The 26,753-nt window shown below is 45.0% G+C and overlaps 1 protein-coding gene and 1 long non-coding RNA gene across 4 annotated transcripts in view; one reads left to right on the top strand and one right to left on the bottom strand.

The window, feature by feature from the left end:
• Positions 1 to 26,753, bottom strand: part of KCNIP1 (potassium voltage-gated channel interacting protein 1) — a 403,298-nt gene that overhangs the window by 273,349 nt on the left and 103,196 nt on the right. The window lies entirely within an intron of this gene.
• LOC129632814 (uncharacterized) lies at positions 6 to 10,399 on the top strand. Of its 2 annotated transcripts, XR_008704674.1 has the most exons (5): positions 6 to 114; positions 6,678 to 6,880; positions 7,614 to 7,961; positions 9,146 to 9,362; positions 9,783 to 10,399. It is a non-coding gene; the product is annotated as an uncharacterized LOC129632814 (long non-coding RNA). The 2 variants fall into 2 exon arrangements; XR_008704673.1 differs by lacking the exons at positions 9,146 to 9,362; positions 9,783 to 10,399 and having other exon boundaries at positions 7,614 to 8,089.

The following is a 26,753-nucleotide window of genomic DNA, read 5'->3' as shown; positions in this document are numbered from 1 at the left end:
CTGCCACACCCCCTGGGGATCCAAGGCTGAATGCTCGTCATGACTTCACCTTCAAAACACCACGGGGACCGTGGGCACAGGCCTACGGAGGTGTTCGTGGAAGGAGACATTCGGGTGAGTGAGTTTGTCGGGCGAGTTGGGGGTGCGCCTCCCGTGGTCGCAGGGCAGTGGGGTGACGGCAGCATAGGCCGACGCATCCGTGGACGGCTTGGAGTCTGTGCCTTCCTGTTGCCTCTTCCAGGATCCTTTTCCCCGACGCCCAGAGACTTGTCTAAGAGCTTTTGTTTCTCTTGGAAGCAAAGTGATGAGGTGGAAAATGGTTGCCCTTCCTTCGGGTCGCAACTCAACCCCCATTGCAAGCTGTCTTAGTACTACCAGCCTCTACTTCACTGCATTCCCAGAGTCAGAATATTTCATTTATTAGTGAGCTGTTCTCATCATCGGTAACATCTCTCCTGTCCAATAGACTGAAGGATGGTGATGGGCTTGGCTCAGTTGTATTTGTAGCATCACAGTATCTTCTTAACAAGCATTTACAGAATGGTGGTGGTGGTTTAGTCACTAAGTCGTGTCCGACACTTGCGGCCCTGTGGACTGTAGCCCGCCAGGCTCCTCTGTCCATGGGGTTCTCCAGGCGAGAATACTGGAGTAGGTTGCCGTTTCCTTATCCAGGAACTCTTCCCAACCCAGGAACTGAACCCAGGTCTCCTGCATTGCAGGCAGATTCTTTACTAACTGAACTACCAGGGAAGCCTAACTAACACTCTGTGAACAAAAATGTGACGTTTTGGTGTCTAGTGATGCTGAAGCTGTTATTTTAACAGTCATTTTGCAAATAAGGAAAGTGAAGCTCAGAGACATTTAGGAACTGATCTGAGGGACCAAACTAGAAAGGGAAGGTTGGTGCTTTAACTCAAGTCTGTCTGATTCCAGAGTCATTCTAACCATCACCCTGGAAACTTGCAGCCCCACACAAATCATCATTGACAGACACTTGCCCGAGTTATAGGGTGATTTGCACTCTCCCCTTGCACGCTAACTCCATAAAACAAGCTTGATGTTTCTAAATAGAGAGAAGCAGGAGGGACTGTGGCAGATAAAAGACGTAAAAGGGACTGTGGCAGATAAAAGACACGATCTTAAAACGAGGAGGCAGGTTCAGCCGGTTTTGAGGGGGCTCAGAAGCTGACCTTAGGCAGATCTGAGCCATATTCCAGTGATAGTCACAAGAGAGCCCAATGGTTGCATTTCCTGCTGGGTGGGGATTTTGGCTTTCATCCTTTTAGTCTGAAGGTCCCCTGACATGGGTCACCCTAGATTATTCCCATCACAACCCAGGTAGCTCCAACCCCACTCTCACCTTAATTTCAGGGCCTGGATAGGTGTGCCTGATAAACACCCATCTCAAGAGCCTAGAGATAAGATCTCTTAGCTCAAACTGTCCAGATATTCAGGCAGAAGGCCCACTTTTGACCCCATTCATGCTTGGAAAGAAGACTAGAGTAGATTAAAGTGAAGAAAGGCTATTTCTCCCATATGATAGTTTAAATTTAGAATTTAGGCTTAGGACTGCTAGGAGACACAAGGAATCTAGTTATGAACTATTTGAAATACCATTAGACTACAGATAAAATCTCTTAGGACAAAGGAGCTGGGGACAGCAGTAGCGAAATGCTTCTCCTGACAAGTACTCCACTTGTATGGCTGTGAATGTCACCAGGACTGTACTGGTGGAGAAAGGAGTTGGTGGAAAAGAGCTTTGGAAGGAATAATGTTAGAATTAAATCTCTCCCCCTCTCTCTCCCTCTCTCTGACAGACTTGGCCTTGTACATTCTTCACTCTCATAGCATACTAGATCAAATCTTTCATAATTCTGCCAGAATTCTTTGGGCTTTTAAGACATCAATGCTGAAGCACCAGCAAAAACAAATTCCATCAGAATCTCTGGGGGCTATGGCTTTTGACAGGGGTGTGATGCCTCAAAATACCAGCATCCCATATACCTGCTTCTGGGCCCTGCCGTCCATCAACCATGAGTCCTGGAGAAATTACTTCAGTTACCTGATGCTTGGTTTCTTCAAAGGTAAAGTAAAACAAATAATTGTATAGATTTCCTGTGACACTTATGAGGATAGACTGGCTGGAGACACAGGTTCAATCCCTGGGATGGGAAGATCCCCTGGAGAAGGAAATGACAACCCACTCCCATATCCTTTCCTGGACAGTTCTATGGACAGAGGAGTCTAGGGGGCTACATTCCAACGGGTCACACAAAGGGTCAGACATGACTAAGTAACTGAGCCCACATGCATGCATGATATAATAGCTGGAAAGAACCTTACATAGTGCCTGACATGCAATAGGAATTTAAAAGTCAGCCGTTGTTGGGACCTCCCTGGTGGTCCAGGGGCTGAGACTGAGTTCCCAAAGCAGGGGGCCCAGGTTCAATCCCTGATCAGGGAAGTAGGTCCCACAGGTGGCAAGTAAGAGTTTACACGTGGCAGCTAAAAATCCTACATGTTGCAACGAAGATCTAAGATTCCCCAGGCTGCAACTAAGACCTGGCACAGCCAGATAAATAAATAAATTAATTTTTAAAAAGACTTTTAAGTAATTGGCCATTTCTATAATTATTGTTGCTATTTCTACTAGTTAGTATTGAATAATCCCTGGCAAAAAGTCTACCCTTCCTTAAACCTCCTGGGGAAAAAAGTGAACTCGACCTGAAGTATCTGGGTTTACAGTGGGTGGGCCACCACCGTAGGAGGAGGGGGGTGTCACATGAAGTGTCTTGTGCTGTCTAAGTGGCAGATCCTTCTCAGAGTGGACTCCAAACAGTGTTTCCCGCTAACAACTCCTTTAAAGGTATTAATACCTCCTTGCCTTCTCCAGTATTCTCAACTGGCCTACTACCCTGCCATCAGAGGGAATGCCAGTACCTCACACTTGGTGGAAGATGTGGATTGCAGAACATCCCATAACCACAACCAACATTCTGCTAACCAAGTTGGAGGGGAGCAAAATGCTTTAGCAGATGATAAAGGATCAGGATTCCAAAAGTTGCTTTACTATACACAGGAACAGAGAATAAGATTTAGAAATACAGGCTCAGAAGCAAGAAATGTCAGTTGCAGTTCAGATATGATCATGTGGACCACTCAGAAAACAACCCATCACACATGAGGCCTTTCTTTCCACTAGAAAATAAAGTACAAATTGCTATCATTGTAGGAGGTGGGTGAGGTTATTCTCACCTCTCTCTGTGTTGTGGTAATAAATCTTAAATGAATAAGCTTCTTTAAAAGTGATTAGATATAGATTTTTCACTAAGGTACATTTGATCTGACTTCTACATTCTTCAATGAACTGACTACAGACGAATGAGAAATACAAAGTGTTTTTTATATATTTACTTTATAAACATAAAACAAAACAAAAGTGAAGTGAAGTTTACAGCTTGGATGAGACGTTAAGCTGTTATGTAAGTTTGTCACTGAGAAAATACGTTTGAAATTTTATATCAGGAAAACACAATTAAGCAAAGATAAAATTAAATTGGAAACTTTCCTGAAAGTCCAGTGCTTAAAACTTTCTTTCCATGAAGGATGTGCAGGTTTGGTCCCCAGTTGGAGAGCTAAGATCCCATAGGCCTCGTGGCCAAAAAGCTAAAACAGAAAATAGTAGAAATGTAACAAATTCCGTAAAAACTTTAAAAATGGTCCACACCAAAGAGAAAAAGAAAGGAAAGAAGAAGTTAAATTGGAAGCCCTACTGTGAACTTGACTTTAAATATTTTCCTACCTCTGTCACTAAAAGTGGCCAGAGAAGCAGCACCAACTCTCGCGTGCCCCCTAACGCCCAGCTGTGGTCTTCATACTCTTCTCCAGGGAAGGAAACAATGGCTCTTTGGAGGGTGGCCTCAGGCAGGGAGGAGACAGCAAGGGTGCTCTCCCTAGTATCACAGGGCAGTTCTGAAGGAACCCAGATGCTGGGTGAGAGAGGCTTCCAGCTGTCCTGCTCTGACACTTTGAGTATGAGATGAGACTGACAGCTGTCATAAATGGAAACAGGATCTGTGAAGGCCGTAAGTTCCTAATGAAGCTCCAAACAGAAAAGTTGATCTAAATTGCACAGAAAGGGCAAGCATGATAGTCTCATTTTACATTATTTTTAATAGCTGCCTTGTGTTATATATGAACGATGCTAGTTCCTCTATTAAGCATATCCTAACTCTTCTCTCTTTCCTTGTAAGGAAGAAAGCGTGGATCTTGAATACATTTAATAGCCTTAGTTAAAAAAATAGAAATTAGTAGTCGTGCCCAATAAAAAGGGGAAACCAATAATGTATAGGAGATGCTGAACTGGGTGAATGTCTTCATGAAGAAACTGAACTGCTCATATTTATCCCTGGTTTCCTAAGAAATGAAACATTTTAGGAAAACCCTCTGGGTTCAGAAAAAGATCTATGAGAAATGGAATTTTATAGTCTTAAGTACAGTAATCTTAGAAGACCCTGTTGAGGTCCCAAATAAGAATCAGTAACCTCAAAACTGCTGGCCTGAGATGATGCTCTTTTTCTTTTGGTTCTGGAGGAAATCTGTAATCCTAGAAAAAATTGGATTTTTTAAAAACCGAGTCCTAGGAATCTATCATATTAATTCTAAGAATGTAACTCTGGAAAGTATAAAACGAATGAAAAATATGATATATACAAAATATGGTCTGTATACTTTTGTAATTAGTTTCAGGGTAATGTAAGCATGTATTTTTCAGTCACTTTGATGTTTTCTGTGCATCTTAGCTGACTTTTTAGGTGTTTGAAGCTTTTAGGAGAGTCTGAACATTAAACTTACAGTTTTAATTAAAACTTTTGGAGAGTGTGGTTAAATAATTTTGTAACCAATGTTTATAAGTAAGAGAAATTGAAATTGGTTTAATTTTTAATAAGTTTTGATATACCAATTATGTAAATAGTGTTTGAACATCAAGATAAAAATTATTTAGTAGGTTCATAGGGTTGAATATTAAACAAAGAACAAGGAGGTGTGTGTGTTCCTCCTGGTAACAAATGTCCCACAGGCATTAAAGGAGCCGAAAAACAAGACATTACCCTTATGTAACCATACCAAGAACAGAAGAGACTGATGATTATTTTTCCTTTGGAGTATGCTGTACTATGAGGGATTGGGGACAGGAGGGAAAGGGGGCCACAGAGGATGAGATGGCTGGATGGCATCACTGACTTGATGGACGTGAGTCTGAGTGAACTTCGGGAGTTGGTGATGGACAGGGAGGCCTGGAGTGCTGCGATTCATGGGGTCGCAAAGAGTCAGACACGACTAAGCGACTGAACCGAATTGAACTGATGCTGTATTATGGGCTTCCCCGGTAGCTCAGCTGGTAAAGAATCTGCCTGCAACGCTGGAGACCCCAGTTCGATTCTTGGGCCAGGAAGATCCCCTGGAGAAAGGACAGGCTACTCATTCCAGTATTCTTGAGCTTCCCTGGTGGCTCAGATGGTAAAGAATCCACCTGCAATGTGGGAGACCTGGGTTTGATCCCTGGGTTGGGAAGATCCCCTGGAGGAGGGCATGGCAACCCACTTCAGTATTCTTGCCTGGAGAATCCCCACGGACAGTGAAGCCTGGCGGGCTGCAGTCCATGGGGTCCCAAAGAGTCGGGCACGACTGAGTGACTAACAGCAACACAGCACATGCTGTACTGTGCTTGCGTTTTCATACGGGAATTTTCAGAAATGGAGAAATCTTCAAGTCCGACAAGAATTGATCAAATGGAGCTTTTTCAAGTCTTATGTGGAAGATAAAAGAGGTCTTTGGGGCAAGGGTCCTAACCTCTCACCCAGTTGTCTTCAGTGCTCTCTGCCAGTACCACTCTCAAAGACCGAATTTCACTTCTTTTTTTCCCAGTACTCTGCTATTATTGGCTTCCCTGGTGGCTAAGGGGTAAAGAATCCGCCTGCCAATCCAGGAGACGTGGGTTCGATTCCTGGTTGGGAAGATCCTCTGAAGGAGGAAATGGCAAGTATGCCAGTAGTCTTGCCTGGGATATCCCATGGGCAGAGGATCCTTGTGGGCTATATAGCCCATTGGGTTATAAAGAGTCCAACATGATTTAGCAGCTGAAAAATAACAACTACTGCTATTATTATTATTGTTAATTTTAACCCAAAGAAGCAGTATTTTATCTTATAGGAAGCAATAGGCCATTTCTTTCTCAGTGCCTCCAGCTAGTAACCTCTTCAAAATGCCTGCAGGCAACAAGCCCCCAGTTTTCTCAGCAACCAAAAGTCCCCCCAGAAGTCCTGCCTCCTGTATGACACCACCACACATTTTTGGAATCCTCTGATTTGATGCCTCCTTGACACGTTACTTGCAATCTCCATTTCAAAATCCAAAGAAAAGAGGATTAAACATTTGAGGGCAAATACCTTGAAAAACCTGCCTACTTCTTGTTTTCATTTCTTTTTCATTAATTGCCTCAAAAGTCATGCGTGGAACTCAGATCCATATTACCATTTCATTTGCAGAAAGTGTTCAGTTGTCAGTGTTATTTTATTTACCTTGAAAGTCCCATTGAACAGTTATCTTGAAAGCGAACACCTGGCAAGAACCTCTTCTTTTTCACTTTAGAGCTCACAGTGTATTCTTTTTAAAAGGAACCCAAGATGCCAAAATTCTCACATAGAAACTTAGACATGCAGGTGATTGTTCTGAAGATAGAAAACTGGGCTTGATGGGGAGATGGTTCCCCTGGGAAACTGAACATGGAAAATTGAACTTGGAGTTGCAAGATCTTGCAGTAAACCCTGAGACAGGGGCTGGAATTGGAGTTTCTTGAGTCATTGTGAGTGCCCAGGAGGTAAGACACCCTCAAGAGAATGTACAAGGGAGCATCCCAAAGGCTGGAGGGACCCACACCATCACTGGGACCGTCATTAGCAGCAGGGGCTCTCATGGGACTTGATGGCCAGGGAAATTTCTCCTCCCCCCATGAGTGGGGCTGATTTCCTTGTCCATTGAAGGAATCAGATTAAAGGATCTCATATTCTCTGCCTATATCTGTGATATCTTTCTGGCCATCATGCTGCCAAACTTTATGACAATTATCTAAAAACTAAGAAAAAAGTATAGAGAGTATCAAACAAATATGACTACCATAAAGTATATTTGAATAAGACCCCGAGCATAACCTGGCCCATCAGACCTTGATGTAGGCGTCTTGGATTCAACCTGCTACTCCAAGCTTCCTGGAGGCATGAAGATCCAAGATCTGTCTCAGTGACCCTTCTCTTCTGAAGCTCTCTCTGCCACCTTCCCACCACAAGCTGACATTTTCTCATCCTCCATGGATGCATGTCTATTGGAGTTTTGGAAATAACTCTTGTAAAAATTAATAAACAGAAATTTCAATTAATTAATTGAGATACCGGAAGCTCTCATGCCCTGTGGTGATAGCTGACTCCAACAAGAGAAAGAAAGGCTCTTCTTTTTTGGCAGGGATTCAGCCAATGAAAAGCTATAGACTTTCGGTTTTTATAACCCTCCCAACTTCCCTTCCCCCTTCTATAAAAGTACTCTCCTTCTCTTGACAGGTGGGAACCTGCCCTCGGCTCACCATAGTTGCAGACCCCAAATTGCAATTCTCTGCTGATCCTGAATAAACCCATCTTTGCTGGAGAAATATCTGACAGTCTGTTTGTTTTAGGTCAACACTCTATTGCAAATATTAATTCACAGTTCTCTGAAGATGTGAGCGCTGAGGGTGGAACCTGTGTTGGATTCGTCACTCTCTCTCCAGTGCCTGCAGGGGGCTGTGCATGGCCGCGCTGAAAGCACATCTGTTCGATGAATGAACAGAGACCAATAGCCACTAACGGTGCTAAACCAGGCTACTAGGTAAACAGTTAAGCGCCAGTCCACGAAACCAAGAGTTTCTAAAGGTGGGTATATATTAGACCTACAAAAAGAAATGTTTGCTTTCCGGTAGGCATGAAATCCCTGAGTGTATTTACAGGTCCTAGTAACATACAGAAAATACCTTCATCTCTGAACCCAAGGGGATGCCATTTATGATAAAATACTTTGCAATTCAAAACTGTCTCTGAGCTTCATAATTTATGTCAAGCATTACTGCTAGGACGTGATAAGAATATTTTCATTTTTCCTGAATCTGAGGAACTTGAGACTCTTTGTTGTATAGCAGGGAGGGATGTGTTAATTTGTGGGATAACAATGGTTTTCCCTGAGAATAGATTTCTGAAGGCAGAAGTCCGCAGAAACAGGCTATTTTATTTACCAAAATTTCCTCTACAGGCAAAATTTCAGGCTGGTAACCATTTCAATGAGTCACAGCACTATCCCAAAACAATAACTTAGAAGCCATGGATGAAAGGTCAAATCACAACATGTCTATTTTTTAAAGCTAAGCGAGAATCTTTTCTATTCATTGTTTATCAACAGTATGCCTTTAACTAACTAGCCATGAAACCGGAGTTAAAAACCCAGATTGAAACCAAAAAAGCAGTCTGCCTGTAATGCATGACACTAAGACAACTACATCGGAGCTGAGAGAAGCAGAACCCGTGCATTCTCACCGGGACTGGGAGCGTGCGTCTAGTGATGCTTCCTCATCTGTTAGCGTAATGAATCAGAAATATGATCATCTGAAAACTTGGAACTGCAAATTACAAGCAAGTCTAAACCAAAACCAGCCCGATAATCATGAAATCATCCCCCTGACCCCAGGAAGCATGGGCCACATGCACCCCCTAAACTTATCATTGAAGCTGAAGGCTGTTGAACCATTCAGGTTTTGATCCTGAGCTGAGTGGAGGGTCAGCTTTCCTAGGGGGTGAATTCCTGAACGAATCTGGATCCCTTAGCAAGGGAGCAGTGGGAAAGGGAGGGAGGAAGTGGAAGTAGGGTAAATTATCAAGTGTGCGTGCCAGCATTCTTTCAGGGCCCTTGAAACTCTGTGGATAAGAACTTTTTCAAAGGGGCCCTTGCGCCAGTTGTGTGAGGAGAAGCATCCAGAACAGAAAGATATTTTGAGACTTCTTGGAACTTTGTGACTTTCTCCTTTTGTTTTGTTATTTTTATCTCCCCTGTTTCCTTGTCTTACCAGCCATGAGGACTCTTAACTTAGAAAGACCTAAGAAAAGCTGCCAGCTTGTTCCTGGGACAGCGTGTGGGAGGCCACCTCTCTAGGTCTCAGATGGGAGTCTGGGAAGATCACCCCGACAGAGACTCTCCTCTTCCCAGACAGAAGGAAGCAGACCAGCGTGTACAGAAAGCACTCAGGCTGGTGGCTGGCACCCAGCAGGTGTCAGTGTGAGGCTGGGGTGAGTGTCTGGAAAGGGATTTGATACAGAGGGAAGCAGAGCAGTGGAGGAAAAAGGCTTTGAGGTGGTCAGAGCTGGTTCATCTCCCAGTACTGCTGTTAACTGGCTGTGTGGCTTTGGGTGGGTCACTTGTGCTCTCTGAGCCCCAGTCTCTTCATCAGCAAAATAAAAATGATAACACTGAGCCCAGAGGAGTCTTGTGAGAATCAGAAATGATGTATGTAAAGCATGTAGCAGGATGGGGCACTTAGTAAGTGTTGCATGAATGGAAGCTGACTTCCCTCCTTCTGGTCCCATACACTATAATTATTTTTAAATGTTAAGATGCCTTATCCTAGCCTTGTGTCTTGAGAGTCTCTTGGACTGCAAGATCAAACCAGTCAATCCTAAAGGAAATCAACTCTGAATATTTATTGGAAGGACTGATGCCGAAGCTGAAGTTCCAATACTTTGGCCACCTGATGCAGAACCAGCTCATTGGAAAAGACCCTGATGCTGGGAAAGACTGAAGGCAGGAGAAGAAGAGGATGACAGAGGGTAAGATGGTTGGATGGCATCACTGACTCAATGGACATGAGTTTGAGTAAACTCCGGGAAATAGTGAAGGAGAGGGAGCCTGGCGTGTTGCAGTCCCTGGGGGTCACAAAGAGTCAGACACGACTGAGAGACTGAACAGCAACAAGCCCTGTGTCAGCCAAACCAGCATGACTGTATCTTGTTGCTTACCCCCTGATGTGGGGCGGGAGGCAGAGAATCAACAAAGGTGCCAGGACCGTGTGGCCATCATGGGCTTTGTGGATGAGTGACAGGAGTGCGATCCACCTCACTTGAAAGCACCACAGATGTGCCCCATCCGCCACACCATGTTGCCAGGGACCTCGGTGCTCAGCTGAATCTCCGTGTTTCCCTCAGCTTCTGGGTGAGGTCACTCTGATTATTCAAAGTACCTGGTCTCTCCCTGTTTTCCCCAGGACACTGACCTTATCTATAGGAAGCTGAACTCTAGAGTCAGCCAGAATTTAAATCTGGCTCCACCATTAACTAACTTAGTAACTTTGGACTTGGTGCTTTTGCTTCTTTATTCCTGTTTTCTCATCTGTAAAATGGGGATAATACCAGTACCAGCTTTATAATACTAGGAGCATCTGTGGTGAAAATTCAGTGAACTTGCACCCATAAAGGCTTTGGAATGTACAAAGCACTGAATAGATGTCAGTTGTCACTGTGACTATGGGGACCTACAATTCCACCCCGTTCCTTACCCGAGTGGGCTGACTTACAGGCCAGCGGGGCAGACGCCACCATGGCCAGCTTCCCCATTGGGCTTCTGTCCCCATCAGCCTGCTGGGGGCCTCCCCTTCTGTGAGCTCGCCTCTCCCTCTCACAGCGACTCTCTCAGGTTTGGGATAAAACCATTCCCATTTCGCAGGTGAGAAGGCTGAGGCCCAGAGGGACTGTATGCCTTCCTGGAGATCTGCCTGGCAGTCTGAAGCAGAGGCAGCGCTTCGTCTAGGTCTTCCTGACCCCACGTTTGCTGCTCATTCACCCCCGCCCCCGGGTGTGCAGGGTCAAGGCCCAGCCGGTGGAAAAAGGGTCAGGAACCCACTCCCACACCCCAGCTCCCCTGGGGTCCTGGACAGGCGCTGAAACTTCCCGCCCCACAGCCTCCTCTCCTCCCACCTGGCTGCCAGGAGGCCTCCAACACAGTGAAAAACGAGCCACTAAATGTATTATGACTTGTGAGGCTGTCTTAATAATTAAGTTTTATTAAAGCGAACACCAAGAAATTTCCTGACATGGCCTGCCTGGCGGAGCTCATCAAAAGGTGATAAACGAGTGGGTTCTGGGGAAGCGGTATCTGGACGGGAAGCAGGGGGGCAGAGAAGCCGCGGGTGGAAGAGCCGGAGGAGGCCGGGGCGCCCCTGCCCGGCGGCACAGGGCCAGGCCGCCCGCCTTCCTGCTCCGGCCTCCTGCCAGGCCCCGGGGCGGCGGGCTGGTGTGCTGCGGAGACAGACTTCAGAGCCCAGCGGGGCCACTGCTTACGGGGTAGCTTACCTCTCTGAGCCTCCCTCCCTCCTTCAACTATAAAAGAGGGGTATGAGTATATACCCTAGCAGGTGGGAAACTGCGGGGTAGCGCAGGGAGCTCAGCGTGGCGCTCTGTGATGACCCTGGGCGGCGGGGTGGGAGGGAGGCTCAAGAGGGAGGGGATGCGCGTACGCATAACGCTGACTCATGTTATACGCCCAAACCAGCACACCTCTGAAAAGCAATGCGTTGGTTTGCGTCCATGAACCAACCCAGACGTGTTTCTCTTCTTCTCTGCCTCCTCCTTCCCTTGCTTCCTTCTCTATATTAGTTCCTTGGAAGTAGCAGGGCTTCTTCAAGCTTTTATTTGTCAAAGAAATTTCTCCATCTAGGGACGCTGAGGGACATGAAGAACATTAGCCTCCATAGCATTTGCTATTCTGTAGCTATTTCTTGAGCACCTGCTGTGTACCTAGCACTGTGCTAGGTTCTGGGGACAATGAAATAACAAGGAATATGTAGCTTTGACCTTGAAGGGCTTTACAGTGCCCTGGAGAGACAGGTTGATCAAACCACCACACTAATACATGTATGGTTAGAAACGGAGCTACTGCTCTGAATTTTGCCTGGACTCGGAGGGTCTGGAAGGTTTTCTGAATTGGAATCTGAGAAATGATAGGAATTTTCTAGTCAACGGGTATGAAAGCACAGTGAGAGAATATTCTAGAACATGTGCAAGGTCCCAAGAGGGAGAGAGATGGCCTGTACCTGCCATTGAAAGAAGACCAAAGTCTGGGGCACGAGGAATAGGAGAAAGCAGCAGGAGAATCAGGCAGGTCTCATGAATTTCAGGAAAGTCACATTATGAATTTTGGATTTTTTTACCTTAAAGTTCACATTTAACCACTGAAGGGTCTCAGAAGGGATGGCCAGAGTGATGAGCCTTGAGTTTTGTGAACTGTGTTTGGGAAGACAAGCCGTGGGGTTTGCAGGACAGGTGTGGGAGACCAGTGAGATGGCCCTTGCAGCTGTCCAGACAAGAGCGGCAGCTGTGACCAAGATGGTTCGAATGGAGATGGAGACAAGTAGGGAAGGTTAAGAGATATTCATGAGACAAAAATGAACAGGACGTAGTGACAGATGAGGTGCGGGTCAGAAGAAAGAAGGCAGTGTCAAACCTGGCTTGCATAGCAGAGTGACTAGAGGGGTCATTCTCTGGGGGGGGACACCAAGAGGAAGATGCAATCATAGAGGACAGGGCCTGAGTTCAAGCTGGCATATGCACGTGAGATGGAAAAAATGTGTTTCAGGAAATGCTGAAAATAAGGGGAAATTAGGATTGTAGAACATCAGTTGTAGAAGTGGGACAGGAAGGATGAGGGAGATGGGGAGGGATGGGAGACATCGAGATCAAATGCAATGATGGGTTTCCTGAAGTGATGAAAGTTAGCTGTATCATCTTCAGACACAACTCTGAGTGCTCCTGCATCAGCATTCAGATGGCGATATATTTTAAAGTTACATAGTTTTTCCTGTATAGAAGTAATTCATGCTCATACTTAAAATTTATATAAAAGAATAGTTCAGAAAGGTGTAAAGTGCAAGATGAAAGTCACTGGAACCAAGAGAGATCATCCAAAACGGGCTAGTATGGGCTGTCTTTCAGAATTTAAATTACCTTTCAGAATTTAAAAATGGGGAGTCAGGTTCTCTGAGGAAAATGCGTTTGATTTCACTGATTTACAATGCTGTGTTAATTTCTGCGGTACAGCAAAGTGATCATATATATATGTGTTACATATATACACAAGCTACATGCATATGCACATTCTCTCTCTCTTTCTAAAGGTGTTTATTTGTTTATTTGGCTGACCTGGTCTTCGCTGCTGCACGCGGGCTTTCTCTAGTTGCAGAGTGTGGGGGCTACTCTCCAACTGCGGCGCACAGGCTTCTCACTGCAGTTGCCCATCTCCCGGTGGCGCACAGGCTCTAGGGTGTCCAGGCTTCACTAGCTGCTGCATCTGGGCTCACCAGTTGCCGTTCCTGGGCTCCAGTGCTCAGCAGCTGTGTCACCTGGGCTTAGTTGCTCCGAGGCATGTGAGATCTTCCCCACAGGGATCCAACCCTTGTCCCCTGCATTGCAAGGGAGATTCTTAACCGCTATACCACAGGGAAGCCCCTACATTCTCTTTTTCTATATTATTTTCCATATGACTTATCACAGGATATTGAATAGTTTTCTGTGCTACCCAGTAGGACCTTGTTGTCTAACCACTCTATATATACTAGTTTCATGTACTAACCCCGAACTCCTAATCCATCCCCCCAACCCCCTACCCCCGGCAAACACAAGTCTGTTCTCTACGTCTGTGAGTCTGTCTCTGTATCATAGATAGCTCATATGTGTCATATTTTGTTGTTTTCCTCTTTCAAATTATGAAAGTATGATAAAACATTTACAGCAGACTTGGAAAATACAAAACAAAGTAACATACAGTTCTACTATATATTATAATTATCATTTGTGCCATATTTTAGATTCCACATATAAGTGATACCATATATATATATATGCCTTGCTGTTCACTTAGTTTGATAATGTCTGGGTCCATCAGTCACCGAAAACTAACCAATCTAATCACATGGACCACAGCCTTGTCTAACTCAATGAACCTATGAGCCATGCCATGTAGGGCCACCCAAGATGGCTGGGTCATGGTGGAGAGTGCTGACAAAAAGTGGTCCACTGGAGAAGGGAATGGCAAACCACTTCAGGATTCTTGCCTTGAGAACCCCATGAACAGTATGAAAAGGCAAAAAGATAGGACACTGAAAGATGAATTCAGATGACCATTATATCTACTACTGTGGGCAAGAATTCCTTAGAAGAAATGGAGTAGCCATCATAGTCAACAGAAGAGTCTGAAATGCAGTACTTGGATGAAGTCTCAAAAATGACAGAATGATCTATGTTCATTTCCAAGGCAAACCATTCAATATCATGGTAATCCAAGTCTATGCCCTGACCAGTAATGCTGAAGAAGCTGAAGTTGAACAGTTCCATGAGGACCTAAGACCTTCTAGGATGAACACTCCAAAAAGATGTTCTTTTCATTATAGGGGACTGGAATGCAAAACTAGGAAGTCAAGAAACACCTGGAGTAACAGGCACATTTGGCCTTGGAGTACAGAATGAAGCAGGGCAAAGGTTAATAGAGTTCTGCCAAGAGAATGCACTGGTCATAGCAAACACCCTCTTCCAACAACACAAAAGAAGACTCTACACATGGACATCACCAGATGGCCAACACTGAAATCAGGTTAATTATATTCTTTGCAGCCAAAGATGGAAAAGCTCTCTACAGCCATCAAAGTCAAGACCGGGAGCTTACTGTGGCTCAAATCATGAACTCCTTATTGCCAAATTCAGACTTAAATTGAAGAAAATAGGGAAAACCACTAGACCATTCAGGTATGACCTAAATCAAATCCCTAACAAATACAGTGGAAGTGAGAAATAGATTTAAGGGACTAGATCTGATAGACAGAGTGCTTGATGAACTGTGGACAGAGGTTCGTGACATTGTACAGGAGACAGGGAGGGATCAAGACCATCCCCAAGGAAAAGAAATGCAAAAAAGAAGAATGGCTGTCTGAGGAGGCCTTACAAATAGCTATGAAAAGAAGGGAAGCGAAAAGCAAAGGAGAAAAGGAAAGATATACCCGTTTGAATGCAGAGTTCCAAAGAATAGCAAGGAGAGATAAGAAAGCCTTCCTCAGTAATCAGTGCAAAGAAATAGAGGAAAACAATAGAATGGGAAAGACTAGAGATCTCTTCAAGAAAATTAGAGATACCAAGGGAACATTTCATGCGAAGATGGGCTCAATAAAGGACAGAAATCATATGGACCTAACAGAAGCAGAAGATATTAAGAAGAGGTAGCAAGAATCCACGGAAGAACTGTACAAAAAAGATCTTCACGACCCAGATAATCACTATGGTGTGATCACTCACCTAGAGCCAGACATCCTGGAATGCGAAGTCAAGTGGGCCTTAGGAATCATCACTATGAACAAAGCTAGTGGAGGTGATGGAATTCCAGTTGAGCTATTTCAAATCCTAGAGGATGATGTTGTGAAAGTGCTGCACTCTATATGCCAGCAAATTTGGAAAACTCAGCAGTGGCCACAGGACTGGAAAAGGTCAGTTTTCATTCCAATCCCTAAGAAAGGCAATGCCAAAGAATGCTCAAACTATTGCACAATTGCACTCATCTCACACGCCAGTGTTCTTGCCTGAAGAATCCCAGGGACGGGGAAGCCTGGTGGGCTGCCATCTGTGGGGTCGCACAGAGTTGGACAAGACTGAAGTGACTTAGCAGCAGCAGCACGTGCTAGTAATGTTCAAAATTCTCCAAGCCAGGCTTCAGCAATATGTGAACCGTGAACTTCCAGATGTTCTAGCTGAATTTAGAAAAGGCAGAGGAACCAGAGATCAAATTGCTAACATCCGCTGGATCATGAAAAAAGCAAGAGAGTTCCGGAAAAACATCTATTTCTGCTTTATTGACTATGCCAAAGCCTTTGACTGTGTGGATCACAATAAACTGTGGAAAATTCTTCAAGAGACGGCAGTACCAGACCACCAGACCTGCCTCTTGAGAAATCTGTATGCAGGTCAGGAAGCAACAGTTAGAACTGGACGTGCAACAACAGACTGGTTCCAAATAGGAAAAGGAGTACGTCAAGGCTGTATATTGTCACCCTGCTTATTTAACTTACATGCAGACTACATCATGAGAAACACCGGGCTGGATGAAGTACAAGCTGGAATCAAGATTGCCGGGAGAAATATCAAGAACCTCCGATATGAAGATGACACCACCCTTATGGCAGAAAGTGAAGAAGAACTAAAAAGCCTCTTGATGAACGTGAAAGAGGAGAGTGAAAAAGTTGGCTTAAAGTGCAACATTCAGAAAACTAAGATCATGGCATCCAGTCCCATCACGTCATGGCAAATAGATGGAGAAACAGTGGCTGACTGTACTTTTTGGGGCTCCAAAATCACTGTAGATGGTGACTACAGCCATGAAATTAAAAGACGCTTACTCCTTGGAAGGAAAGTTATGACCAACCTACGTAGCATATTCAAAAGCAGAGACATTACTTTGCCAACAAAGGTCCGTCTAGTCAAGGCTACGGTTTTTCCAGTAGTCATGTATGGATGTGAGAATTGGACTGTAAAGAAAGCTGAGCACCGAAGAACTGATGCTTTTGAACTGTGGTGTTGGAGAAGACTCTTGAGAGTCCCTTGGACTGCAAGGAGATTTAACCAGTCCATCCTAAAGGAAATCAGTCCTGAATGTTCATTGGAAGGACTGATGTTGAAGCTGAAGCTCCAACACTTTGGCCACCTGATGTGAAGAACTGACTCATTAGAAAAGACCCTGATGCTGGGAAAGATTGAAGGCAAGAGGAGAAGGGGACGACAGAGGATGAGATGATTGGATGGCATCACTGACTCAATAGACATGAGTTTGAGTAAACTCCAGGAGTTGGTGATGGACAGGGAGGCCTAGCGTGCTGCAATCCATGAGATCGCAAAGAATTGGACACTACTAAGCAACTGAACCGGAGAAGGCAATGGCACCCCACTCCAGTCCTCTTGCCTGGAAAATCCCATGGATGCAGGAGCCTGGTAGGCTGCAGTCCATGGGGTCAGGAAGAGTCGAACACGACTGAGCAACTTCCCTTTCCCTTTTCACTTTCATGCATTGGAGAAGGTCATGGCAACCCACTCCAGTGTTCTTGCCTGGAGAATCCCAGGGATGGGGGAGCCTGGTGGGCTGCTGTCTATGGGATCGCACAGAGTCAGACACGACTGAAGTGACTTAGCAGCAGCGGCAAGCAACTGAACCGACTGACTGAAGTCCATCAGATGAATTGATCTTGAGCATAAATTTAAGTTTTCATAGTCTTATTAACAAGGGAACCAGAAAAGATGAAAAGAATGAGCTGATTTGCACTTCTTAGGGCAATGTGTCTACATGGACAGGGATACACAAGGGAGGTTTTTATGGGCCAGACTTAGAAGGTCCTTAGCTGACTTTCTCTTACATTAAAATTGGTTAGAATTCAGTCACATGACCATCCCTAAACTCAAGAGAGCTGGGAAATTCAGTCCAGCTGTACACCCTGGAAGATAGGAATTTTGTGGTCAGTTAGAAGCTACAGGCCCCGGAGGAGCTGAATTTTAATATTCGGAAAATTCAGCATTAAGTACAGAAATATAGAAAGGAATCAAACCCTTTGTATTAAAATATTTGTGCTTTGAAATAAGTTGTATCTATAAACTTGTGATGTTTAAGAAAATATGCCTTTGTGGAATCTTGGATGAACTTTTCCATTCTGATGTAAAATGCTTAATTGAGCAGTTGATTTAGAATTCTGATTTTAAGTTGAAAGCTTACTCAGTTTAAATAAGTACTGGAACCTATAAAAGAAAATAGTCTTTACCATATTTATAAGTTTAATGAATTGGATTAATAGCTGTTACTTGAATATTTGAAAAGGTTTGGTAGACAATTGAAGTACTTAAAAGATTCAAATATATTAAATCTATAAATGCAGTTTACAATGTTTAGAGCAATTTAATTAAACACATTTGTAAATGAGAAGAAACATTTCTCAAAGGTCCCCTTAAAAAGTGATTGTTAAAATTTGCTAGGCTTATAAATAAATAATAAAATTGGTAAACGGAACTTTAAAGTTTATGGAAGAACCTGAATCTATATGAATTTGTAACTTTATTAAATTGAATATTAATTTTAAAAACCAGCCTTTGAGTACTATATTCAATGCCCAAAAGCTTCTCTTGAGGGGATCAAATTAATAGATTTTTGTTATTAAAAATACAATTATGATTAAAAACTCAACCTATATAGAAGGAAGAGATGAAGTCCCTAGGCTCATCCCCCAGGTAACCATCTTTACTGGTTTCTTGTGTATCCTCCCAGAAATATCCTTTGCATACTCATATAATCTCCCCTCCTCCACCACTGTTTTTACACAGAGGTTTATTCTGCCTGATATCTTGCATTGCTTTTTCACTTAATGATATATCTTGGAAACATGTTTGTGCCTCTCATAAAAACAAAGATAACAAATGTTGCTTTTCATCTCTCTCCTCCAGGTCATGGACAAATTCCTCTCCAGAGTCAGTTGTTTCATTGTCTCTACTTCTCTCCTACTCACTCCGCAAAGCCCCTGGTTGCACAAAAATGGTACTTAGCCAGAATACGAATGGCTTCTGTGCTACCAAACCCACTCAGTTCTGCTTTGTCCTGATCTGCAGCTTTTGAGGCTTTTCTCTCTTTCTTTTCCCTTTCTGGGCTTTCCAAATTCTCTCACCTTCTCCTGATGCTCCATCACCTTCTATCCTTATATCCTCTCCTACCTAAACATTATATCTGAGAGAACCTTAAAAACCTGGACCTTAAATATCCTCTTGTTATCCTAGATCTTTTCATGAAGTGACCACGTCTCTGCCCAGGGCTTCCTTTCCACCTATATGCAGATGATCCATACATTTATATATATAGTCCAGCCTGGAAGCCTCCTTCAAGTTCTCAATGTTCTCAACAGATGGGCAACTGCTTAAACAGCACCTGGTCCTAGACGGTTCAAAGGCAGGTCTGGCTATATAATTCGCTGGACCACTGCAAAATGAAAATTCCGGTCCCCTGATTAAAAAAAAAAAAAAAATTCTTAAAGATTTCAAGATGGTCATTATTTAGGAGGCGAGAGTGCTACACAGTTTGTGGGATCTTAGTTCCCAGACCAGGAATTCAAGCTGGCCATGGCAATGAAAGCGTGAGTCCTAACCAGTGGACTGCCAGGGAATTCTGTCAGGATGGTGATGGAAGAGCATTAAAGCAAGGATGGGTCCCTATGCGATTGCACAAGTCTGGCACCCGTGAAGCTGCCCCTGCTCAAAGGTATCTCAGACCCAGGTCTAAAAAATCACATCCCAGCCCCTACCCCGCCCCCCGCCACCAAATTCAACTTTTCTTGTCTTTGCTATATTAATAGATGGCACCACCGCCACCATCCAGCTATGTGAGCCCAGAAACCAAGAGTTACCTTTGACCCTCCCTCTCCTGCACAACCACATTATCCAGGGTACCACCAACCCCTCACATAGGTTTCCACACTTCTTAGGCTAGCCCAAGGGCCATCACCTCTTAGCTGGCCTAACGCAATGGGTTTCTCTCTGATCCCCTTACCACCTTCCTCTCCACATCATTCTGCAATCTCCAATATGACCAGAGAGATTGTTTTTTTTTTTTTTTTTTTTTTCAAAATATAAAGCTAAGGAAAATATAAAGCTGGGGAAAGATCCAGATGCTGGGAAAGATTGAGGGCAGGAGGAGAAGGAGGTGACAGAGAATGAGATGGTTGGATGGCATCACCGAATTAATGAACATGAATTTGAACAAACTCCGGGAGACAGTGAAAGACAGGAAAGCCTGGCGTGCTGCAGTCCATGGGGTTGCAGAGTCAGACATGACTTAGCGACTCAACAACTACAACACAGCTAACCATTACAACTCATCCCTCATTCCATAACAATCCTTGCTTTAACTGCTGCCCATTAAACTCTCCCACAGAATGTTTTTTCCTTTGACTCCTTGCATGTTACTTTTGACACATAAAAGCTTTTATATTTTTGTAATCAAGTTGGTCAGTCTTTTCCTTTGTGGCATTGGAGACTGGTGTTCTCAGAATGATTCTATAAAAATATTGTCCATGTTTTCTTTACTTATTTTGTAGTCTCACTTTTTTACATGTAAGTGTGTGATCATTGTTTGGGTGTGAGACGTGAGGCTCCAGCTTTGTTTTATTCCAAACCCCTTGTTAGCAACCCCTGGCTGAGCCATCTTCTCCTCTGAATCACAAACTGACCTGGATCTGGCTCTGAATTCCCATTTGTGTCGAGTTTATTTCTGGCCTTTCCATTTTGTTCCATTGATCTCTCTTGCCTTGGGTACAAGTTTTCTGATAGCCTGACTTGATTCAAGGATAAAACCTGGACTCTTTTCAGGGTTTGAATGTCTTTCCCTCAATCCCCCATAAATAACAATTCCTTCCACAGAGTTTTTCTCTTTAGTTCTTAAGAAGAGATGAGGACAACAGAAGTTCAAGACTCTATTTTCTGATGAAGTCTGGAATGCCATTACTCTGGGCTATTGATTGAGGGCAGAGTTTTCAGCCAAGATGATGGTGGAGTTGATATCCTTGTATGGAAACTGAAGAGCCCAGCAGAGATGAATCCCCCCCTTCACAGAACGAGCTGGAAGTCTGGATTCCCGGTGCTGTGCACACCCCTGGGATTTCATGTGGGCTTGTCTCCTTTCTTCTTCTAAATGTCAAAGCCTTCAAAACTCAACTCACTTGTGCCTTTACCCAGAGAACCTCTGGTGAGGCTCCTCTCTGTGCTGCTTGCCTGGGTTCAGCTCTGTCTTACCTCCTAGCACGTGCACACAGTAAATAAAACCCCATCTTGCCTGTAAACCAGCCCCTGAGACCACTGTGGGCTTCCCCAGGGCAGGATCCAGGTCTGGGTTGACTTGTGCCATTTACTTTGCACTGACCCTCAGCCTGGCACTCTGGGATGTATGTGGGTTGGAGGTGTGTATTGATTTTTTGCAGAAAAGCAATATATGCTCATTGTAGAAGATCCTGATAACAGAATTGCTCTAAACAACCCCACCCCCCAGGCCCAATGCCTTTTCCAGAAGAAACCACACAGTGTGGCATCTTGGTAAACATCTACGGAAGAGTTGACCTGCTTTCCCACACTGGCTAGCTGTTTACCCCCCTTTAGAGATGAAAGTAGTTCACTCATATCCCGCTTTTATTTTATCACATGGTATCACTTCTGCTGAACTCTACTGGTCAAACACTCAAGTGCTGCCCAGATTTCAGGAGAGAATGCACAAACCCCAGGTAACTGTCGGCCTTAGTTTGGAAGAGTTTTGTAAGAAGGGAGAGAGGAGGTCAGCCTGAAAAAATGAAGAGAGGAGATGAGGCAGACAGCTCTGCATACCCTCAGTGGTGGTGGGGTAGTCAGTTGATGAGGATGGCGTGATATACAGGGCATGGCAGCCTGATCTTCAAGAGGAGGCAATTTCCATTAACGTGATAGACACTGAGCTGAGCACCTCAAAACCTCAAAACAACACAGTCAAATCCAATCGCTGTCTTGGTATATCAGGAGCAGAACCCAGACTCAAAGAAGCGTGGGGAGTCATCCAAGGTCAGGGAGCTGGGAAACCACAAACGGGAGGACGCACTAATGTCTGCCCTGAGTGTAAAGTCCTAACACACTCTTAGCCACCACCCACACCTCTCTTGAGTTTCTGTAACATAGGACCTACAGACAGGAAAGCTGCAAAGCTTGGGAGTCTTGGAATCCTAATGCCCAGAGGCACCCTGGAATGGTCCCCACCTCAGCCTTACCTCCCTGTGGGGACCTCCTTCAGTCCCCAGAAAGGATGTGTCCCCCTTGTCCCCCATTCCTGGAAGCATCACCCAGTGGGCTGTCTCCATTCTGTCTCTGTCCCACTGGCATGGGTGGGCTTTCCCAGGTGGTCAGGAGACAAGTCCCAGGGCTCCCGTCTTTGAATCACCTCTGCTGCCACCTGTGTGCCCATGAGTGCTCCATACACATGCTCCATCCACACTGGTGATTCTTGTGGCAGACTTTATTTTCTTGGGCTCTGCAGATGGTTACTGCAGTCATGAAATTAAAAGACACTTGCTCCTTGGAAGAAAAGCTATGACAAACCTAGACAGTATATTAAAAAGCAGAGACATTACTTTGCCAACAAAGGTCTGCATAGTCAAAACTATGGTTTTTCCAGAAGTCATGGATGGATGTGAGAGGTGGACCATAAAGAAAGCTGAGTGCTGAAGAATTGATGCTCTTGAATTGTGGTGTTAGAGAAGACTCTTGAGAGTCCCTTGGACAGCAAGGAAGTCAGTCTTGAATATTCATTGGAAGGACTGATGCTGAAGCTGAAGCTCTAATACTTTGGCCACCTGATGCAAAGAGCCAACTCATTAGAAAAGACCCTGATGCTGGGAAAGATTGAAGGCAAAAGGAGAAGGGAACGAAAGAGGATGAGATGATTGGATGACATCACTGACTCAATGGATGTGAGTTTGAGCAAACTCAGGGAGATAGTGAAGGACAGGGAAGTCTGGCGTGCTGCAGTCCATGGGGTTGCAAAGAGTTGGACATGACTGAGTGACTGAACAGCAACAACGGTCTATTGGCTAATGAGCATCAGGGGAGAAAATTCATTGATATGATAGTCTTGGTGAAAGAGATAAACCTTCTGTGAGATCCAGACAGTGCTAGACCGTGGCTGCAGAGGATGAGGACAGGGGCAGAGGGAAACATTTATTGGACGTCATTTGTGTGCCAGGCACATAGTCGTGCCCCACAGGTGATCTCACGTCACCGTCCCCTAGCAGCCCAGGGGGCAGGTAGTACGAGCTTGTAGAAATATGGACACAAGGTCTCAGGGAGGTGAAATAATAGGCCCCAGGTCACATAGCTGATAGCAGGCTGAGACCGGACTGAAAAGAAACTCTTCCAACTTCTATTAGAGTACTCTTCAAGAGCTATGACCCGAAGTCACTTTCAGAGGTTTTAAAAAGCAAACCGAAAGGAGGAATGTGGCTCCCTTCCTGTCTAACATATGGAAGTGTACCTGCTGTGGGTGAGGGGACGGGAGCCCGGATGTCCGCAGACTGCCTTCTGCAATCCTTTAACTCGAATCTAGGATCTTGAAAGACATGACAAAGACCATTAGATTGAAATAGGGGCCGTTTCCTCTAACACAGTAACTTTCCTTTAAACTTAAATTGAGAAACTAGGACTGGGCGATATCCTTTTAGTAGCTGCTCAGTGTAAATGCATTTTGAGAACAAATGTTCCTTCAGAAGAGATCATTTCTAATGTTCTTTCAAATTGTCAATTTGGAGGATGAAGGGGAATGTGATTAGAAGACCAAAATAACAAAGAATTTTGAGACCAGCAAAAACGTTGCCTGCACGAATGTATAATTTAAACTGCCGAAGTGCTCTCACAGTTTTGATGCCAAATATACTTAATCAGTAATAATCCTGTCCCTCAAGAAGGCTCCTAATTTGCTTTATTGCCTTTTTAGATTTGTCCCCTTTCATTTTCTAAAATATAATCATAGTTCAGTGACTCCATCTGTGAGCGATTCGGCGATGAATTCTGGGTGGTAATGATGTACAACCAGCGTATAACAATTCCTTAATCACGCTGTTTCCTCTATTGTCGCCTCATTTGAATTCATGGTTTCCAGAAAATTCAATTATATTTGCAATTTCATCAAGAAATTACTCAGATAAATAACTGACAGAATAACAGTTCACTTATTTGTCAGGAATGAAGCAAAAGGAAGGGGCTGCAGAGAGAAGAAATGAGGGAAGAGAGATTTGGTAAAAAGCAGCATCAAGAAGCTGAGTTTTCCTGAGAGGCAGGCAGGAAGGGTGGCGAGGTGACAGCTGTGGACACCAGCTTGGCCAGCGGCAGGGGCGTGATGGGAAAGCCCTAATGAAGGGGCTTCCCTCGTGGCTCAGACGGTAGAGAATCTGCCTGCAGTGCAGGAGACCCAGGTTCGATCCCTGAGCCAGGAAGATCCCCTGGAGAAGGGAATGCCTACCCACTTCAGTATTCTTGTCTGGAGAATTCCATGGACAGAGAAGCCTGGCAGACTACAGTCAATGGGGTTGCAAAGAGTTGGACATAACTGAGTGATCGATACTTTCACTTTCAACACTTCCTAATTGAAATCTCCTCACAGATCAGGCCTGGCAGATCCCTCTCTGGTGCCATCACTGGCTTTTGCTGCATTTGTGGCAGCCTGGCCTTCATTCCAGGTAGAAATTGATGATGGGACATTGTGACCCCGTTGCCACCTCTGTCATCTGAGTTTCATATTGGATTTCGGCTGCCACACACCCCAGCTGCTTTCTGGTTGCTGTGCAAAGCCTTCTCTCGACTTTAATCTTACCCATCAAGGGTCTCTGAGTTTCCAAGAAGAAAATTAGTCATTGTGCACAAAGCCAACCAGCATCTGTTGGCCTCCTGCCTGTTAGGGGCACCTGGCTCATTACACCCACCCACTGTTGGAAGGTCCAGTCATCACGCAGCATGTATTTCATCTCCACTCAAAGCCGCATCTGTCCTCGTCTCAGTCCTAGGTGCTACCAAACACACACTCCTCCAGATGCTCCCACGGGAGATGGGACTGGGGGCCAGAAAGAGAGCCACCGCTGTGTCCACTGTAGCGGCAGCATTAGGGGTCTTCACGGGGGTGCACGGATTTTTCCAGGTGTGGTACACAGGCGCTTCTACAGCTGTGTTCCACGGCTCTAGAGTGTGCAGCCTCAGTAGTGGCGGCACGTGGGCTGACTCTGTTGTGACTTGCGGGCTTAGCTGCCCTGGGGCATGTGGGATCTTAGTTCCCTGACCAGGGATCAAACCTTCATCCCTGCATTGGAAGACAGAGTCTTAACCACTGGAACCCCAGGGAAGTCCCAGCACTAATTATTTTGGAGGCTGGTCTTGCAGACAGTGACCACTAAGCCATGACAACAGCCACCAGCTCAGGTCCTACTCAGGGCAGCTGTGGGGACAGACAACATGTGCCCTGCGTTCTCCCGGAAGCAGATATAATCACCAATGATAGCCTTTTTTTTTTTTTTTTTCAGTGAGTGTTAGCTGATGTTCTTCCGGGTCACAGACCCCCAGGACAGCAAAGCTTCCTTCTTTGTCCCCTCTACATACACAGGGGAGGGGAAGCCAAAGCACCTCTGTAGAAAACAATACTCTATTCAAGGTTCTCTACCCTGGCATGCACCTCCTATCAGAGATATATTTCTCGCTATCAATTAGCTTGCATATCTTTTAAAATTAAGTTTTGAGAAATAAATTGGTGGTGATGGAAAGTGGACAACATCAACACCCTTTACCTAAAGATGTCCAGGGACCCACCCTGGTTGAACAGTATTGGGTTCGTTGACACTTTGCACTGAGGGGGAATGCCCACCAGGGGCAGCAGTGAGCTGCCTGGGTAACAAGGTGCTCACAAAAGACTTAGAAAAGGATTGAGGCTTGTGCGCGGGGAGTTTAGGGAGAGTTCAGGGAAGAGGGACTTTGCTCTGGATTGGATGTTCTCAGGTAGCAAGGGGTCTTTATACATCTTATCTGTAAGGCAGAAGTAATGAAGAAGGAAATGGCAACCCACTCCAGTATTCTTGCCTAGGAAATCCCAGGGACAGAGGAGCCTGGCAGGACATAACTGAGCAGTCAGAAGACAATAACAACAACAGCAACACATGATGCTGTTACTGGTAGACTAGCCAGAAAAGGGAGACCCTGGTCATTTCTGTGGTTCAGACAAGGTTCTTGCTTTTGTCTGTGTTCATCATTGTGTTTATGGGACATGATTTTGAAGTGGTCTTATCTGTATCTTGCTCCATTCTGGTCAGTGTAGCTTTGCCTGATGTCCATGTTCTGGGAAATCATTTACGTTTAACAGGTAAACACCAGGACCCGGCCAGGAGTGCCGGGACAACTCCTGCCTATAAGGGTGTTTATCTCTTTCTGAATAATATGCTTCTCCAAGGTTGCTCAGTGGTAAAGAAAATCTGCCTGCAATGCAGGAGACCTGGGTTCGATTCCTGGGTTAGGAAGATGCCCTGGAGAAGGAAATGGCAACCCACTCCAGTATTCTTACCTGGAGAATCCCATGGACAGAGGAGCCTTGCGGGCTGCAGTCCAGGGGGTCACAAGAGTCAGACACGACTTAGCGAGTAATCACCACCAAGGCCATGGATACTTCTTCATACCTGTGTTCTCAGTTATTCCACACGTTCCTCTAAATATTATCAAAGAGTGCCGGGACCATAGGAACCCACAAGTCAGCCATGGCTGAGCCCTCCCTGGTCCTGCAGAGCTGGCAGCGATGGTGGGGTAGGATGAGTAACCTGCTTGAGGCCCACAAGGATGTTGTGAGTGCTAAGTCGCTTCACTCGTGTCCGACTCTTTGCAACCCTAAGGACCGTAGCCCACCAGGCTCCTCTGTCCATGGGATTCTCCAGGCAAGAACACTGGAGTGGATTGCCTTGCCCTCCTCCAGGGGATCTTCCTGACCCAGGGATAGAACCTGGGTCCCTCATGTCTCCGGTATTGGCAGGCTGGTTCTTTACCACTAGCACCACCTGGGAAGCCCCTCACAAGGATGTTATTAGCTACAGA

The sequence above is a fragment of the Bubalus kerabau genome, chromosome 18 (assembly GCF_029407905.1).
Source record: "Bubalus kerabau isolate K-KA32 ecotype Philippines breed swamp buffalo chromosome 18, PCC_UOA_SB_1v2, whole genome shotgun sequence".
NCBI lineage: Eukaryota > Metazoa > Chordata > Mammalia > Artiodactyla > Bovidae > Bubalus > Bubalus kerabau.
The sequence above is the reverse complement of the archived record's forward strand: the minus strand, read 5'-3'. Positions and strand labels throughout refer to the sequence as shown.